This window comes from Hippichthys cyanospilos, chromosome 9 (assembly GCF_059441005.1).
Source record: "Hippichthys cyanospilos isolate Australia breed blue-spotted pipefish chromosome 9, RoL_Hcya_1.0, whole genome shotgun sequence".
Lineage (NCBI taxonomy): Eukaryota > Metazoa > Chordata > Actinopteri > Syngnathiformes > Syngnathidae > Hippichthys > Hippichthys cyanospilos.
The window spans coordinates 2,807,639-2,820,000 of record NC_142377.1 but is presented as its reverse complement, the minus strand read 5'-3'; the positions used below and the strand labels follow the sequence as shown (position 1 = coordinate 2,820,000).

General features: G+C 37.0%; 1 protein-coding gene across 5 annotated transcripts in view; it reads right to left on the bottom strand.

The window, feature by feature from the left end:
- setd5 (SET domain containing 5) overlaps window positions 1-7,678 on the bottom strand; it is a 59,013-nt gene extending 51,335 nt beyond the window's left edge. For all 5 annotated transcript variants that reach the window (XM_088423429.1, XM_088423432.1, XM_088423431.1 and 2 more), the window contains exon 1: window positions 7,286-7,678. The gene's annotated coding sequence lies outside the window, so the exon portion shown is untranslated. The remainder of the gene's footprint in view (window positions 1-7,285) is intronic.
- Between the last annotated feature and the right edge of the window lie 4,684 nt (window positions 7,679-12,362).

Here is a 12,362-nt window from a genome sequence, read left to right as displayed (position 1 = left end):
TAAGTATTACAGAAAAAAACAGTTAGCATATAATGCCCTTGTCACCATGGTAATAAACAAGCCACAACTCAATAGATCTCATAATTGACACAGATGTATATGGTGTGTCATGGTATGTTGGTATGTCAACATCATTATATCACTGAAAAGAAGCTACTAATAAACTGAGACGAGGTAAAAATGAACTTAAGTAAGCGTCTTCTGCGGAATACTTGCTTTGTGTGACAACGATGACACTACATGGTGCACATTTCAGTCTGGAATGCTCCTATACTTTTTTAATTTAGTGCCGACATTGATACATCGTCACACTCCATCAACTACGTGTTAATTAGACTTTTGTTTTTGGTATGAGGCGAAAATGAAATACAAAATGATTATACAGTGGTACCTCTACTTAAGAAATTAATTTGAATCCGAAAGTCATTTCATAACGTAAATTTTTCCTAAGTAGGGACGCTTTTTACACATAACTAGCCTCGATTCGATTCCAATTTTGGGATCTCCGTTACAATTCAGAACTGATTTTCGATTCAAAACAATTCGATTCAATTACTTCAATTACTGCTTCTATCTATAAAACTGCAAAGAATCATCACACTATGTGGGACATTTTTGCAAGACAAAATAACAAAGGGAGATTGTATTTTTGTTGTGGTTTTGATTTGTAAGGAAAATGACTTTTTCCACAAAAATAGCATGTTGACAACTGCTATTTTTTAAGCTAACTATAAACTGTATAACTTTTATAGTACAAAATAAGATGGAAAAAAAGTAGAACAACACACATGTCATTTAAAATTCTAAATATTATCATTTTATTAATATATTAATTCATAGTATTGTATTTTTAGACTGTTGTCCAAATGAAAACTATTGATATTTATCAGTACATTTATGATAAACAAGATATAAATATGAACATTTTCAAATGAGCAGCTAAATTGATAGAACGGGTAAAGGTAAAACGTCAGAAGCATTATCAGTCATAATTGTAACATTATTTACTACAGTCGAGACAGTATTTTTATTCATTTGCGTGTGTGTGGGTCATATGTGTTTATGAATTAACTTGGAGTTTGCATACATAGTTTTTTATTGATTACAAACTATTTGTTTTATGTTCTGCATGAATATTTTTTCTTGGTTAGCTCATTTATTTCAACGGTTCATTCCTTAACAGCAAAGTGAAACTACACTGTACTCACTGAGACCAGAATAATCTTAGTCCGAGCTAGACAGCAAGCTAAACTCTGAAGTGATGACGCAAAGCGTTCTCATAGTAGTTTGTAGCTTTTAATACACATCTTGGCATCAATATCAGCAGAGTGAATATAATAATAAAGAAGGGAACTCAAATCAGCCATGTTTTTCGATAGCACACATTCACAGCAGGTTTAAGAGAGAAACTTAAATTATTTGACAATTCGACAGCAATTACAAACTGGATTCGGTTGAAGTTGGACAACTGTGTAAAATGTAAATAAAAACAAAATACAACAATTTGAAAATCCCTCTCAACCCATTTTGAATTTAATACACTACAAAGACAACATATTTAATGTTCAAACTGTTGTCAAGTTGTTTTTTTGCCAAATAACAATTAACTTAGAATTTCATGGCTGCAACACGTCCAGTAGAAGTTGAGAAAGGGCATGTTTACCACTTCATTACATCAACTTTCCTTTTAATAACACTCAAATGTTTTGGAAGAGAGGAGACTAATTCTTTTAGCTTGTCATGTGGAATTCTTTCCCATTCTTGCTTGACGAACCTCTTCAGTTGTTAAACAGTCAGAGATTCTAAACCCTTTAAATGAATAATACAGTATTAATAAATTGAACAGTGGTTTTGAATCAGCTCCTCGTGAACATGACACAAAGATATTTGGACTACTCCTCCTTCTTCATTTTTGGTTTCACTCTGCTGTTGTTGGTGCCAAAATGTGCATTAAAAGGTACAAACTACTATGAGGACATCTTGCATCGTAAGATTATACCGTCTCGGTGAGGGCAGTACAGTTTCACTTGGCTGTTAAGGAATGGAGTGTCACTGTCACGGATCTGTTGATTGTGTAAGCATTAAAAGTGGCTTACATCTACCGCAGGTTCACATTACGTTGTAGCCGTGACAAATGTTTCTGCCATCTTCATAATAAATAGATCGACAACAGAAATAGCGGTACAGTCATGTCTTCTGCTTTCCCTCACACCCAACAAACCCAACTGCCACACATTTCATTCTTTCCCCATATTATCAATTTAGCTGCTCAATTGAAAAAGTTCATTCCAACCCGTAACCTACTGGGAGGATAGCATTAGAGCAAATGCATAAAAGTTTGCGCTTGATACGACAGAATAACTGTGTCCACTCCTCCATTTTCAATCTTCTATCATCGGATCAAAAACGACGACGAGTAAGTGACTCTTTATTGTTACCAGTTTGGCTGTAATTACAAAGACTTTAATGTTATTCATTTACATCCTGTAGATCATGGCGTCCATAAGAAAAGGCGGTAATGACCGAGAGTGAAAAGCATGCGATTGAGCAAAGCGGGATACAAAGTAAAAAACATTCAAGAGACGCTCGGAGTCAGAAAGACCCAAATTTACAAGACTTTGGGTGGGTGGGTGGGTGGGTGGGGGCATATATCTATCTATCTATCTATCTATGGGCCCCCGAGTTACAGCGTCCCTGGCTTACGTTATTTTCATGTTAAAACGTGGAAAACTGAGTTTTTTCATGTATGTAAACTTTTCAATTTCATAATGATTTATTTTTATTGAGCAGGGTGTAATAATCTAAAAAAAAAAATGCTGCTACAATAACAAATGACGCAGCCAAGATCTCAGAAGAGATTAACGTGAACAAAATAAAATACTTCCTTTTCACACACTGCTTCAAGAAAAGGTGCAGCTGAACATTACAAGAAAAAAAAAGTGCCAAACATTAAACAAAAAAAACAAAAAAACATTCATGCAAGAGATTTTACTTCTGGGCATCACAACAAGCCATCCATGGTGGAGCAAACTAACATTTGTCTAATTTTAACCCTAACCCATGGTCATGTTCTTTAGAATATAAGCATGTCTACATTGTTAGGGTCCAATTGTGCTCTTTGGGCAGTAACTATACAACCTGCAGTGAAAAAGACATGCTGACTGCCAACCGATGTCGCAGGGATGGAAAGGTGAACTTTTGAAAGAGCAGCAAGCAAAGGAATCAGTCGTCATGGCAAAGTTAATTGCATCTTTCATTGTCTCAATTACCTACGCTTTGGTTTTCTTGTAAAGTGTTGGAACTACTCTGCAACTAAGGTTATGTCATGACGGAATCCCTCAAGGGTATGAATTAGCCACCGAATACCACTGCCTTCCACCGTTGAAAATGGCTTCATAGTGAGTGTGATGTACTGTACATACTAATATCCTGTGTTATTTTGGTAGCTCGGACCGCCACCTACTGTGCAGGAGTGCAGCACGCAGGCATATCCGTCCCATCAGCCTAGTTGCCCTCCATTGCACTTCTGGCTTCATCCCTCCAAAAACAAAGTTAAAGGGAAATGTACGTATCTCGTGGCTTGCTCGTGGCGTGAAATCACATAACACAAGATCTCGTCCCACCCTAATGTGTGTGTGTGTGTATATATTATATATATATATATATATATATATATATATATATATATATATATATATATATATATATATATTACACACACACACATATGGATAATATATATATATATATATATATATATATATATATATATATTACACACACACACACACACACACGCCACACAGTGGGTACTCAGTTTACGAGATTAATCTGTTCAGCGGTTGGGATCTTAACACGAATTTGCCGTATGGCAGGCAATACAGATCTATGTTAATTAGCTAATGTGTGCAAAACCCCAGGTAAAAAAAACATAAAAATTGTGTGTGTGTATATATATATATATATATATATATATATATATGTGTGTGTATTATAAATTGGTCTCAAAATAGTATAGTAAGTGCTACTCATTTATAATATTCACCCATAAAATTAAATAATATAATAAATACAAAATATCTAAGGGATTTATTTACCTTTTGATTTATGCTTGTTATGGCCATGTAAGGGTAGCCTAGGCTGGGCTAGTTTAGCTTTCTTCGTATTTCTTGATTATCTCCAGCTTCGTTTCCAAATAAATCATCTTCTTAGTTCTCTCTTTAGCATTACTAGCAATCTTGGGACTCATGGATAAATAAATAAATAAATACGATATTGAAAGCACTCTCAGACGAGATCAAGTCTTTAGGCAGCCATCTTTGTGACCCCATCGGCCGACCAATAGCAGACCAGCATCTTTGTGACCTCATCACACTGACCAATAGTCAGCAACGGGAGTCGAGACGCCTACGAATAGCAGACCAGCATTGTAGTGATGCGTTGCAGTGGAAGCAGTTTGACACCAACAGAAAATAAGAGCAATTACCTAAAAACGCCTCAAGGGGGCAAAACAACAAACACAACCAATCCCACAGGTCTTGACAGCCGTTGATGTTCATCGTAAAGCAGGATAAATGCCTTAAAGAGGGGATGAAAAACTCAATATTCCACATCGTAACGTGAAAACAAAACGTAAGCCAGGGACGCCGTAACCCGGGGATCCACTGTACGTATAAAATTTCACATAGAAATATATGATACTTAAAAAAAAAACAAAAAAACTCACTAGCAGCAAGAATAAAATAAACAAATTTTGTCAGCTGAAGCCTCAGAAAATTAAATCCATGCATAATGAGACATTCAAAGTTGTGAGTTTAAGGCCAACATTTTTGCTCAATTGATGAAATTACAATTGACATTGGGACATCAAACTATTTAGGCCTGTAAAGGCTTGCAATTTCAGATATTATTACCTTCTATTGAAATTACTTTGCATTGGTCTTTCAACATTTCCTCAAATGTTTGAGGTCAAAAAAGGTACTCGTTGCTTAAAGATGTGTGTCAAAACTTGTGTTTCTCTCAAAATTAGGGCGTTCAACATTCAAATTCCTGTAAAGTTGTCAAATTCTGTATTATGTGTCATTTTGAAGAAAATTGTTTGTGAATTTAGTATAAATTGAAAACTTAATTTTCATTTTTTAACACCTGAGGATGCTTTTGCCAGAACCAAGGGTTGGGTTTACAGGTAGCTTCTGAAAAGAAAGTAAATAAGTTGTGAACTTCACAAAAAGTATCATCTAAGATCCTAAGAATATAACATGTCACTCGAAACAGCATGTCTTGGTTTTAGCAGTTCAAATGAGAGAAGGCAAGTCAAGCACGAAACCTGCCCAGTCTGTTCTTTAAAAAGAAGCAGCAGCAGAGATGAGCCCAAACAGGACGTTATAGACCTAATTTTAGCGACATATATTATTATAGTCACATCGTGTATAGGTGACTTTAAAGACACTATTATGTGTGTGATGTACATACACATAACATTATGTAGGTGTGAACTAAATGGTAGTATTCACTGCCCTTTAATAGTTTGTAATAATTCATCAAGATATTGTAAATGTAGCACATTTACCATGATTGAAAACTTAATATTTTTTAACTTCATGCAGATAATGCCTATTTGTTGATTGATGGAGTGAAGTTGAAAAAATATTTGGCAGATAAATCGTGTCCAATTATTTGAAATAAACTGTGAACAACATCTGTGAAACAAATGATACAATGCAAAACCTTGGAAAATCTAGCATCAAGGAGAACATCATTTGCAAAAAAAAAAAATCCTTACTACTCCCATGATTCACCCGCATACTGCCACAGAGGCAGTTAGAAAATAGGGTTTTAATGTAAACCGCAGACTATAATGTTAAAGCAGGCCAGTTTCATTTTCTTTCCCGCACACATAAGGACATGCTGTACTGTAAACAATACTGTACAACAGCACATTCCACTATTATCCCATAAAATCGCCCGAACTCTACTTATACGAAAAAATGTTTGTAATGATGGCAAGAATATAAATGTCCGTCAGATTTCACTGATGACGCTTAATTGAAATGTATACATTCCACGGCGCTACTTGCACTTGGGCATTTATACAAATCGGAGTCTAAAACAGGAAACAGAAGCTCCCCACTAAAATACCACCTATTTCTCTTCACTGCCACCGAGGCTGGGGGTCGGTAAGTGGGGGAGGAGAACAGCAAGTCACCAACCAAGCGGATCTGTGCAGTCAGTCGACTGCCCACATGCAGGGGTGAAAAATGCACAAACGGGGGGGGGGTGCAACAACCGAGCTTTGAGTCGGATTCACACGCCCGAGCAAAGTTAGGAATGTAGCCAAAAACATATGTTATAACAGCGCTGAAAACAGACACAGAAACGTATCACAAAATCACCACAATAACGGCTTTAACTCACCCCAAAGATAAGGTCGAATGCCAATGTCAATGTAAGACGATTTTTTAGCTAACGTCACCTACAAGACAACAGCAGCTGGTCGCTTTGGCTAACACGGGCTACGTGCATGCTAACTGCATCGTGGACGTTTGAGAAGAAAATTTGACTGAGCCCCTTTAAGATTTGATGCCATAACGATTAAACTAAATGTTTTGGATCCAAGAGATTTCATGTTTTGGATAATCAGAGTTTTACATACAACGACGACATAACGACGACACATTTTAAGTATTAATATTTTTGTTACAGTCTTTAATATTTAACGCGCGGAATGATAAAAGTTTACTTCTGAATAATTGAAACGGGTTTCGTGTCAGTGTACATTTTACATTTTTTTTTAATTAATTAGCTAAGAGGAGTGGAGTGTGCTCCACGGTTGGTGGACAAACGCTTCCAACTAACATGGAGTACTTTTCACACACAAATTTAAATAACACACACACACATAATAAATTATATGTACGCACATACGGTGGATCACGCGCTATTAAAACGTACCTGTGTTTCCGTCGCTTAACAAGATAGTAAAAAAACAACACGAGAAGCTCATAATAAAACCATGAAGTCCAGTCAAAAAGCAGCAGCCTTAGTTGATTCATGTTTGACGGACATTCAGGTCACCCGCAAAAACACGAAATAGTGAATACAGTTGACACTATTCAACGACTCCAAATAAACTTAAGTGTATGCTAAATAGTTAGCTACCTATCGTAGCTAGCCACATAGCTGTCAAGACGGACAGGTTATCGCGATAATGTGCATCTACTATTTAGTCACTGGCTCGCACAGCCGATTATAATGGTAGTAACTCTCATAAGAATCGGACACTCACCTAAAGATGCATGATAAACTTGCACAAACAAGGCAAATTCATAGAATTCCCTGGAGTAGCCCAACATCAAATCCAATCAAACCAGTAGGCCCCTCCTTCGGCCGCGGTGTCTCCTGTATCCTTTGCCTTTAAAAGTAGCTCGCTCTCCAGCGGTAGGAAAGAAACTTCTCCGCGACTCCCATAAATAAAGGGAAAGTTTGATTCCCTGTCCTTTCCAAGTGCACTACATCCATTGGGTGTCACCGATATATTCCAAGCGATTTTTTTTAAAACTTAAAAACACCGAGTATTGGCAATTGCTTTTTTTTTTTTAAGGGTACTGTTGTATATGTTACTGGGCTCTGATTCTGCCCCGGATCTTTGCATTCGAGAGGCACCCACCCCCTCCTCTCCCCCTCCCCGCCGGCATCAACCACAGGTCCAAGCGATACTGACACACAGCCACGCCATGGGGTTTCCCTGGCGACCGTGCAGGGGCTCCATTGGGTGGTGCATACGAAGATTTCCCGTGATTGGGTGTTTATGTGTCAGTCTCTGGAAATGCTGCCTAACGTTTCATTAATTGGCTGAAAGTCAGCGCTGTCTTTTCTTTTCACCAACTAATCTACGAGGGGCGTTGCTTCAAGGAGTAGTGCGGAAAAAATCCGAGTTGGTTGTATGTATGCGAATGCGAAATACAGTAGTTGCAGGACAAGGAAGGTCGTGTAGGGTTACTGGAGACGATTGGATAACTAATGGAGGATCGAACCCCTAAAAATATCTGAACATCTATGCATGTCGTATTTAAAAGGATTCGTCTTTTATGGATTATTTTTGGGAGGTGTGGAGTATATGTGCTTTTTTTATCTGCTTTGGAAGGCAGAGGTCGTCATGTCACTGCCGGTGAAACCGATGGATCTATGCAATGATGGCACTCAATGGGATAATTTTTTTCCCCCAGTTAAACAACGCTCACTCGGGCGCGAATTTGCAGGTGTGGGCAATAGAGCCATAGTCCATCGCTCACTTGTGACTTTCCAGAAAACGACCAATAATTTAGCCTGCATGCGGGCGTGGGAGGAACTTTAATAAACCGGACTCGTGATTCGTTTATTGTTAAATGACGACACGTATCACTCTGGCACTAACCGCGCCCACTTGTTCGTTTACTGAGAAGGAGATACGTGTCACCTATTGAATATCAGTGTTCATTTAATTGTTTCCTCTTCGATGATAAGATTATATTTGCATATCCGCTTCCTAAAGCAAATGGCTAGTAAAAGGGACAATGTGTAGGATTTAAACCGTTTTTCATTAAAAATTAATAAATTCAATTACTGTACATTTCAAAAATTTGCAAATAAATGTGTTCTTAACGGCCAACAGTTTGTTTTAAATATAATCGTAGGTCTAGTTATCATTAAAATATATTACATCGGTGGTGGCACTTATCCAGAGGCTGCCATGTTTATTATAGCTACGGACAATGGTAAATGCAGCACCTCATGCTGCCCATAATGAAAAATGGTCTAACTCTTAACACTGTGTCCCTTTAACAGAAAGAAGCATATACACACGCAAACACGGCATGTCCTTTATATGCACTTTTATTTCACCAGTTTCAGTGAAAACTTGATGACAAAATTGTGTAATACCTTTACAAACCCAGTTGCTGTCAAATGACAGCGACATTGCATGTGCTGAAGGCTCATGCAAGGAGCATTGTTGTTGTTGTTACTTGAGTCTTAACAGATAATGTTATGTTGTTTTCAAAGAGTGAGTGGAAAATGTGCGGCCCGGTACCAGTTTATACACCCACCGGTAACAGGCCACGGACCGGTGGTTGGTGGCCCTATACTTAAATAGACCACACTGTAGTCAATTTAAAAATATTCAATTGGGTGTTACACTCATTGAATAGTTTTAAATTAATCAAAGCCTGAATATTGCTTGTGACTGTTTACCTTTATTTTTAAGTTAAGCTCTTCTCTTTTCAGTGGACATTTCACTTAAGAATCGTTTCAGTTTATGTCTAAACCACAGTAGCAAAGTATATACAGTATTTGAATATCTTTTCAAATAGTTGAACTTGCCATACTCCTGAATGATAGGCAAGGCAACTTCATTTACATAGTACAAATTTACAAGTATAATATTTAAAAGCGTTTCGAAATACATTTCTTTTTATTTACAAGCAAAAAAAAAGTTTAAAAATTGTTTGGAAAAAAAATACTTTATAAGAGCTCAGTCATATATATGTGGGGCAATCAGCGTAAATTTAACCTAAAGGAAACTTGTTCAGTGACTTTTTAAATGTCTTTTGGTCAGTGCAAGGAATCTTCTCTCCCAGTGACAAACACTGCCATGGTTAGGTGCTCCACTTTGTCAGCCTTATTTCCTGTAAATCCACAAAAATGCAATTATTACTTGGATAGTGAGAAGAAAACACAGCTCAGTTCAGAACTGAGGGGAAAAGAATCCAACGTTTCTTTATGCTTGTGGATATATAACAGCTACGACTAAGCATATGAGTGGTGGTTAAAATGATACTTACATACCTCTTTTGATTTTGAATAAAGGGGCTGTCACAAAGGTTACTATTAGTAAACATGTTAACTGACAAAACACATTAACACATTAATGCTCACTTTATTGATTTATTGTTCGGTCACATTTATAGATAATATGAGACATTATTCACAGCTAAACATTATTATAATTACTTCAGACTGGTTACACTTCAGCAAGATGAGCTTGCTACATTAACTTATTTAGCTTTCTTGAAGCATAACTTACACAGCAGCTAATTTCAGTGCTCTTTATGTAAAGGGTTTCAGTTAATTACATAAAGGGACACTTCCGTTTTCAATTAAAAAGGAATAAATGAAATGATTGGAAACTTCAAAAACTTGCAAATAAATGTGTTTTTAACGACCAACAGTATGTTTTAATAATAATCGTAGGTCTAGTTATCATTACGTTATATTAAAGGGGGGGGGGGGGGGGGGGGTAGCACTTCTTCAGAGGTTGCCATGTTTGTTGTTGCCACGGATAATGGTAAATGCAGCACCTCCTGCTGTCCGTAATGAAAAACTGTCAACTTTTACACAGTGTTCCATTAAGGTTTTTTTTTGTTTTCTCCCGACTTATATTTTTGGTTTGTATTGTGTCATGGTTATTTTGTACAACTGCAAATTGAATTTCAATGAGTCATTTTCACTTTAAATGCTTGGTCTATTTGGGTACAGTAATCCCTCGTTTATCGCGGGGGTTACGTTCCAAAAATAGCCCGCGCAAAGTGAAATCCGGGAAGTAGCAAGCTTTATTTTTTTTTATTATGTTACAATACAATACTAAACTATAGAATAAAACCAAAAATCAAGTCCTGATTTAAAGCCCCAAATTTGTTTAATTCGTTTTAATATAGTAATACAAAATTGGAAACATTGTCACTGACGTATTTCACAGTCCCAGCTATGCCTCTTCGTCCTGAACCTGCACATTGTTATTAGTAATGGTTAAGCCCTTTCTTTTTTTGAGGAAGAAGATTTTTATAAACGCATATGCCCGGTCATCGAATTAAAGTGAAGCCCCTTATATCATAACAATACACTTGAAATTTCCATTTATTATAAAATAAATAAAAGTCAGATGTCCAAAGCTGCACATTTTTCCGTTGCTGTCTTTGTGTCTAGTGTGTGCGTTTGCTCTCGGCAAGCCTACGAGTCACGTGATCGGCTCCCAGAGACCAAGCTGTTAATCAACGTGCTTACTAGCACGTTCGGACACGGCAGTTAAAGGAGAGACACAGGAGAGACAAAAGCAAGAATTTGGATCCTCTTGCCTTTTGTAATAAATTGACAAGTGAAAAACCAATACAATACAGCGTCAATATTTTATTTCGAGACAACAGTAAAGCTCCGGAGCCATTCAGGATTCAGAGCACAATGCGCTGTAAAAAATATATATTATATTCACACTGTAAAAAATCCTTGAAGCAGCGAACCCGTGAAAGATGAACCGCGATACAGCGAGGGATTACTGTATATGCTAATTTCACTGCAGTGCATGTGTTCAAGTGTTCATGTGTTGTTGCAATGATTTTTTATTTTTATTTTTTTTATGCTGATATCAGTAGCAATGGAAATCTATGAATCATTTATGTGTTGCTGTTTAATTCTACTTTTCTTTTGTTGTGGGACCGCCGTTAGAAAAGTGGTTCTTTTGTGTTGTAAATTCAGATCTTTTGTACGGTATATTTAGGAAGCAGAACTGTACAGGAACGTCACAAAGACAACTTGTCCTGTGTTGTTTTCTGCAGAGAAAAAATAAAATGTGATAAACGACCGAGTCCCTTCCTCTACCCAATATCCACAACTGTTATATTTACATGCATACAATCACACAAGCTACACAAGGCAAAGGCTTTTACGCAACTAGTGAACAACAATTTAAGTTTTTTTTTTTTTTTCTGTAGAAATATACAGTATTGGCAACATGGTGTAAGACTGGTTAGCATTGTCCACCTCACAGTTTAGAGGTCAAAGTTTCAGTCCCGGCCTTCCTGTCTGGATTTTGTATGTTCTCCACATGCCCGTGTAACACCCCCCCCCCCCCCCCCCCCCCCAATCAAAGCCAATGACGTCATTATGCAGGGTGATACCTAAAAAGGGGAACTTTTTAACAGGCTAATAAAAGCAAGAGTGATAGAAGGCAAGTACTTTGTTCATTATAATTGAAATCTTGAAATATGCCTTTAAAGAAATGATTTCATTTTTTGTTTTAATGATGTCCTTTAGATGGTGTCCTCTTGTCCGAATGCATTCTTAAAATTTGCTTTTGAGATACGTACCTCATTGCCTGCTGAAACAGCTCAGCTGTGAATTTCACTCCGAATTCCATGCTAGTTAAGGTGACAGTAATGTATGCTGTTTTATTACATGGGCTCATCTGCCCTTTTTTCCTTTCTTTTTTTTTAATGAACAGGGCATAATAGTCACTATCATTGCGAATCGTTACATTCCTTTGTTAGACCTGATTTTAACAATTTTCCTCATGTTGAAAAAACTTGGTTTCAACGGGATAGAGCTACATCACA